This window comes from Hakea prostrata, chromosome 8, assembly GCF_041222555.1.
Source record: "Hakea prostrata isolate BN-2017 chromosome 8, UWA_Hpros_2, whole genome shotgun sequence".
NCBI lineage: Eukaryota > Viridiplantae > Streptophyta > Magnoliopsida > Proteales > Proteaceae > Hakea > Hakea prostrata.
The window spans coordinates 28,905,773-28,913,124 of record NC_142607.1 but is presented as its reverse complement, the minus strand read 5'-3'; the positions used below and the strand labels follow the sequence as shown (position 1 = coordinate 28,913,124).

The window sequence follows — 7,352 nt, the reverse complement described above, 5'->3', positions numbered from 1 at the left end:
ATGGTGATGTTCTTGTTTCTTGATTTTACCTGAATTCTTAATTACTCCCATGTATTGTTTTACCTACAAAGTTTGTGATTGTAGGAAAGGTCTCACACCCTTTTCCTTGGATCCCCATATGATTGGTTGGGTGAATCCCTTTCCTTTCCTACCTAGGGAATCTATTAAATGGTTGACTGTGGGAGGAAGCCCTTGGGTAACCCCCATGAGAGAATAACCAAATTGGTAATGTTTCTGTTAATTTGATAGACCATAAATAACATGATGGAAAAACATAGCATGATGCAATATGATATAAAATAGACGATGCATGTATGAATCTAACTCTATGTATGTTGGTCTCTATAGACAGACATGCTTTAAGTCATAGCACCATACTTCTTTGGGAAGGTCTTAAATCAGTCATAATCAGTTGGCAATGGGTCTTGCATTCCTCTCGGACTACCATGGCTGGGGTTTAGGTCACCGCTCTCTCACATCACCATTGGTCTAAGTATTGGTGCATGTCAAGGTAAAGCCTGGCCAAATGTAAGTCATCTACTTGGTTATATCAAGTTAGAGTTAGATACGTCCATTCCTTGCCCCGGGCGATCCTCTCTGGTATCCTTCACACTAGAGTCAGCGTATCCTATGGCTACAACCAACAAGGACTATGGACTCATTAACCCTATTGGTCATCCAAAAATAATAGACGGGAAGCTTTCATGTCCTCTCACGGGTTGGCTACCGGTCTTGAGAGCCCATGAGCCCAAGTCTACTAATTGCAACCCTACCAATGAATGGCCTCTCACGAGTATCCACAATGTGATTCATGTCCTCTTATGGATATAACTCACCGGTCTTGAGCGCCCATGAATCCCCATTGCTACCACAGGTTACTCGGTCTCAATACCCTCCACAATCTGGTCTAATATAACGGGGACATCCTAGCCAAACACTGCTAGACAAGCCCTAGGTATGACATACAATAATTCGGAAAAGCGACAAAGGTCACCATAAAAAATATCTCATATTATTCCCACTGATGTCCAAGGACAGAAATGTCAAAAGGACACTCCCCAATCCCAAATCATACCTAATCAATCCCATTCCCAATTCAGTCATAACATACACAACCGATATTTCATCATATAAAAGGATACATATAAACATGATCAATTGCATATGTAAATGACAAGGATAAGTAATCATACATGATTCAAGTAATGAAGAAATACATGAACAAGGTACCACTATACTTGAAGTACTTACAGCAGTAGCATCATACTAAGAAAGTATAAGAATGACAGTGAATCTATGAAATTCCCAACATAGAAACTAAGATTCACGCAATCTATGTTAATATGGAAACAACTGTCCTTACCTTAAATAGCTTCGATGAATATCCAAAGATTAAAGAGAATGGTTCCAAACTTAGCAAATAAACCCTAAACCAAGCATAGATACATCATTAGGAAAGAGGCCTAGAAGATTAGAGATCAAACAAATCAAATCGGATGAAGAACGCAGCTACTGTCAGCCTTGGTCGATTGGGTGGTAGCTTGGTCCAATCGACCAAGCAAACAGTACGCAGCAGAAATCTGATTTTTTATCCGAAATTTATTCTACAAGATTCGAAACACTACAAAACTTGGAGGGAACCTCTAAAACAGTAATCTAATACTAAAATAACATAGATTAGTCACTAACAATGATAAAAAAAAAACAATACTTACTAATTTGGAAACATGACTTGCTAATTCGGTAAAAACCATAGTTTTCGATGAAAACATGCCATGAACTCAAGAGAAAAACTAGAGATGATAAGATCTCATTCTAGTAGAACATAACAGTAGATCATTCATGAAACTAACATCCAAAACAAATCTAACATGCTAGAGAAATCAAATCGAAAGAATGATCATGGCTTCATGAAGAAATCACAAGGATCATGGTTGAGATCAATATGAAGATCATAGTACCATAAGAATAAATGGAGATTGTAGAAGAGATGATTGCAAGGATGCAACATCTTCTTCATAATCTCAACACAGAGAATTGATCATGTAAGAGTATATCAATATCATACAAGAGAGATTACTAACCTTTGATTGAAGAACAAGAGATGAAGAACTTGAGATCTTGCAAGAGTTCTTCACAAACACCAAGGAGAGGCTTTGAGAGAGACTTCCCACGTTCTATGAGGGTTTTAGAAACAAAAGAGGCTAAAGAACTCGTACTTCTATTATATAGAGCACCAACAAACCTAACAGAGGATCTTTGGTAGATTTTGTCCTTGTTGGTCGATTGGCCCAATGGACCACCTAGTCGACCAAGCAAGACAACAAGGCCAAAGCAGGAAATTGAGGGCCTAAACTAAATCTGAATCCAATGAGGTTCTCCCAACACAACATATGACTTACCTAGTATAGCGGAATGCCTTCAAATCATGTCCAACTACACTTTAAGTCCATCAACTAGTCTCATCCTCTTCAAGGTGCAGTTTCATTTCCAAATCTGTCAAAGCTTCCAAGTATGGAACACCAGCATCAACTTCCATGGGTTCAAGGTCAAACACCATGTCTTCCACTGAGATGGCCCATAGTTGGCTTCTTCCCTTACTTCGGGTCTTTGGACCTACAAACAACAAGGTTTCCGGGTCAAGGTTAGGGCTAGGTTTCACACACGCATTAAGATAAATCACCATACTCCTCTGGATAGGTCTCGTCACTCTCCCTCATGGCTCTGATGCACGTCTTTTGGGTTCTCCATGGTAATTGGGTTAGGGCATCCCTCTCGGACATTCCATCGCTGGGGTTTAATGAAAAGAAGAATTTTTGCTGTCATGTGCCAAGGTTTCTTTCAATTGAATTTAACATACTCACAACTTGGCATTCCTCCTCAATTAAGTTATCATTATTAGGTTCAAGAGATTTAATTATGCACTTATCGAGTAGACAGGAAGGATTTGCAAGATCAACATGATTTTTAATTTCAATATCAATGCAGTCAACCCTAAAAACCTCATCACTAGCATCACAAGGCAATTTCATAGCTTGGAAGACATTAAAAACAATGTTCTCTTTATTGCATCTAATTGTCAATTCACCAAGCTCAACATCAATCAAGGCTCTTCTAGTGCAAAGAAATGGTCTCCTTAAAATATAGGCATATTCTCGTCCTCATCCATATGTAAGACTACAAAATCACTAGGGAAAATGAGTTTTCCAACCTTTACCAAACACATCCTCCACGATCCCCCCAAGGAAACTTAACGGAATGATCCACAAGCATTAAAGTAATCAACATAGGCATAGGCTCATGTAATCCCAACCTACGGAATAGAGATAATGACATTAAGTTCACACTCGAATGAAGGTCACATAATGCCTTCCCAAATTCATAACCACCAATCTCACATGGTACTGAAAAGCTCCCTGCATCCTTCTACTTTGGTGGGAGCTTCCATTGAAGCATTGCAGAGCACTCCTCATTCAGGCTAATCGATTCACAATCCTCAAACTTTTTCTTGTTAGTGATTACATCTTTCAAGAATTTAGCGTACACCGGCATTTGGATGATACCCTCAAATAGAGGTATATTGATATGCGATTTCTTAAAGACTACTAAAACTTCAGAAAACTGGCCATTAGTTCTAGAATCAAACAGTCTACCAGGAAAAGGTAGCTTTGCAATACCAGAAAAAGTAGAATGTTTCAGGAAAGGAAGTGTGTTACTCTCCTTGGTGAGGGATATCTCCTTGCTGGCCTCTTGCTGCTGTCCTTCACTCTCCTTGTTATTGGCACTTGATAAAAGAGATGCTGGCTCATCCTTCTTTGCTTTCTGAGCTTCCTTGCCACTGCGTAGTATGATCACCTTGGCTTCCTCTTTTGGGTTGTTCACTGTGTTGCTTTTTAAGCCCCCTTGAGGTCTCGACTGATGGGTTTGGATTTGGATTAGCTGTCTCATCATGCTTACAAGCGATTCTTGTGTCTGAATCATTTTACCAAGCTTCTCATCAGAAATTGACTCTCTCTCCTATAAGGTAGTTGGTGAAGGACTTGACTTGATGAATTAAGGCCTGGAGGTATTGTTGATGCTTGGCCTTGGTTTGGCTAGAACAACCTAGGTTTGCTAGAGTTCATTGCCTAGATTGCCTACCCATGACAAGTTGGGGTGGTGCTTCCAATTCTTGTTGTACATGTTAGAAAAAGCACCTGGAGGGATGTTCTTGTATAAGCCACTTCTTGTTGGGATGAATCTTGATGTCCTTGATTGTTGGGACAAATGTCTGCAGAATGATTGTCACCAAAACACAAAGAGCAAACTTCTTGTTTCTGAAGGTAAACTTTAGAAACAAAGGGCTGCTGCATCAAATCCTTAAGTGAACAAATTTCATGCAATAGTTTATTGTTAGTAGAATAGATAGCATTTTTCAACTAATGGATGTCACCAACCTCAAACACTTCTGTAGATTGCCTACTTGTGGTTGCTCTAGTCCTAGATGAAGATATTTTATGCATGGAATTTTCAGCAAAGTTTTCAACCAACTCCTACAGTTCATCCTCATCATTTTTCATAAATTGTCCCCCACATCCAGAATCAACTGTGTTCATATCCTATCAGCTCATTGTAAAATATTTGAATTAAATGCCACTTTGGAAACTGATGATGTGGCCATTTCCTCAGAAGCTCTTTCAACCTCTCTCATGCCTCATGAAAAATTTCACTGTCAATTGTGTAAAGCCCATAATCAATTTCTTAAATTCATTTGTCTCTCCAATAAGAAAGAATTTTTTCAAGAACAATTTCTGTAAACCTTCCCAATAAGAAACCTCAACATTATCAAGTGTTATGAACCAATTTTTAGCCTTATCCTTCAATTAAGTTTGCAACGGTGCCAATTTTTGACGAGCTGTCATTATGCGGATCCACATCCGCTGTAATTCCTTTCCCTACGATTCCTTGTAATTCCCTCATAGGATTGTGCCATGTGTCATTTAAGTAATCCAATGGTTATCCAATTTAAACTAAAATTAAATTTTATTTAAACTCACCCATAAATTTGAATTTTATTTAAACTCTAGTTAGTTGGATAACCATTGGATTACTTAAATGCCACATGGCACAATCCTATGAGGGAATTACAGGGAATTGTAGGGAAAGGAATTACAGAGGATGTGAATCCGTTGTTATGCCTTCAAAAAAAATACCACAACTTCCTCTACTAATACTAGCAAGGATAAGCAAGGATCGAATCCACAAGGAAGGAGTTAACAAGAGAAATATAAAATTACTTAAGCTAGAATAAAAGACTTGAGTTTTGAAATATGATCGAATGAATTGTTACTACTGAGGGTGCAATGAATTTGGAGAAAATCTATAAAGGACAAGAGCTAGGGTTTTGAATCCGCTAGTGATTAATATTTATGTTCCCTTTAACTAAAAAGTGCAGACACAATTTCCTTGGTGACTAGGGCAGATATGATTGAATTAAGTAGTGCGGGTGCAAGCAACTTACAGTACTCTCTTTCTATCATACTGGCGCAAGTGACTCAAATGATATCAATACCTAAAATTAGGTATTTCTAGCATTCACATCACATAACTCATAACATGTAATAACCCATGCTATTGAATCCTCACGACTAACAATCTCACATCAACAGATTTTGAATCATTAGAAGAACTCATCTACTAGATCTAATCACATGTAGAGAACAACCATCATACATGTTACCATGAATAAACGTAGATGAAAAAGTCACTACGAATTTGTATCTAATCACAAGGTAGCAAAGATTACATCAGTATGTCAACATTAGTTTCATCATTACCCTAGACAAGAAATATAGCCACACATGATTGCAAGAAAATAGAAATTATAAAAGAGAAGTTGAGACATGGAAAAAGAAATTAAGAAAAGTGAGAGATCACTCAATTAGGGCTTGTGAAGTGGGTAGTCGTGACAACTGCAACAATTCTTCCTTCAATTTCTCGTACTCTTCCCCTTCGTCTTGTTGCTTCTCTATCCATGGCTATCGCCTCCTTTTTATCTCCACCACACTATGAATTAGGGCTAATCTCTAATGTACAATTTGTTCAAAAACAACAAGGCAATGCTCTCACATAATAAAATCTTCTTTCTCTCCAAGAATATCATTCAGTTACCTGGTAGAAGTACGAACAAACGCATCATCACTAAGGGACTCGAAGGCTTGACGGTCAGCTGGCATCAGACAAAGCGAACTCCACTCGGAGGCTTTCTTAGGATCAATCGTAACCCAATCGGACGCGCTCAAAGTCCATTGGGGAACGAAGATCTCCTCCAATCCCTAAGTCTTCTTTTGCTTCTTCGGGACAGTGGAGTCGATCGAGTCGTGCCTCCTCTTGGTTAAGACAAGAGGGGGGACGACCTCATCTTCCTTAACAGGTGGGGGAGGCAGTTTTCTCGGCAGCAGCCCTCTAAGCCTCTGTTACTGTTGGAGGAAATCTTCTCTCGGTGGCCTCAATTCCCTTGATCGCATTGGACCAGATGGCCTCTATGTTTTGTAACAACCCCCGTATTTCTAACCCGGGATCCGTATTACAGGTCTAAGAACCCAAAGGTCTAGCCAGGTAAATCTGTGGAGTGTCCGGATAGAAGTCCATGATCCATACCCTGAACCCATGGATCTGGATTCTCTTGTTGAAGAGCTTGCCTTGCTTGGTAGTTGGATTTCTAGAAGGCAAGAATGTCTGGAGATGTCCGGATTGAAGGTAAGACCTCCCCCATGTCTTAATTAGGGTTAGGTTGTCCTTGGGCATCAACCCCCTGAACAAAGCACCCTTGTATAGCAATATACTTGGGGGCGGTTGCTAGTGGCGGTTGATTAAACGACCGCCTTGAGCAACCGCCTGGTCCTGATTTCGGGATTTTTGCCCTATTTTTCCCCCTGACTCCTATAAATAGTAACCCTCGTCTATTTTACGAATATTATATTCGGGGATTACCGTTTTTGGAGGTTAGACGGTTGTGGAGACGTGCTGGAAGCAGTTATGAAGTGCTGTTAGAGTCCCAGAAGGTTCTACTGTCCTTTATAGTTGATCTGGTTGAGGTAAGTGATTCCCTGTTCACTCATGCTTCACCACTTGCTATGCTAAAAGTGATTAGTGTTTCCCTTTGGTTGTTCTTGATCCTTCTATTGCACTGCCTACCTTTTTGTTGATCTTGGTGAGATCAGCGAAACCCTGCTTTCATGAGAAAGGCTGATCTAATCAAGAGGGAGGATTCTGGATAACCAATTTGATGTCTTTGTTCAGGTTTAGTATCACCTGTGGTTATGGGAGTAATAGATTTGAGATTCAGACTATGTGTAATATCCAGCCCTATT

General features: G+C 39.5%; 1 non-coding gene across 1 annotated transcript; it reads left to right on the top strand.

Annotated features, from left to right (window-relative positions):
- Positions 1-4,642: 4,642 nt before the first annotated feature.
- LOC149007506 (small nucleolar RNA R71) lies at positions 4,643-4,747 on the top strand. Its single transcript, XR_016175349.1, has one exon. It is a non-coding gene; the product is annotated as a small nucleolar RNA R71 (small nucleolar RNA).
- Positions 4,748-7,352: the final 2,605 nt, after the last annotated feature.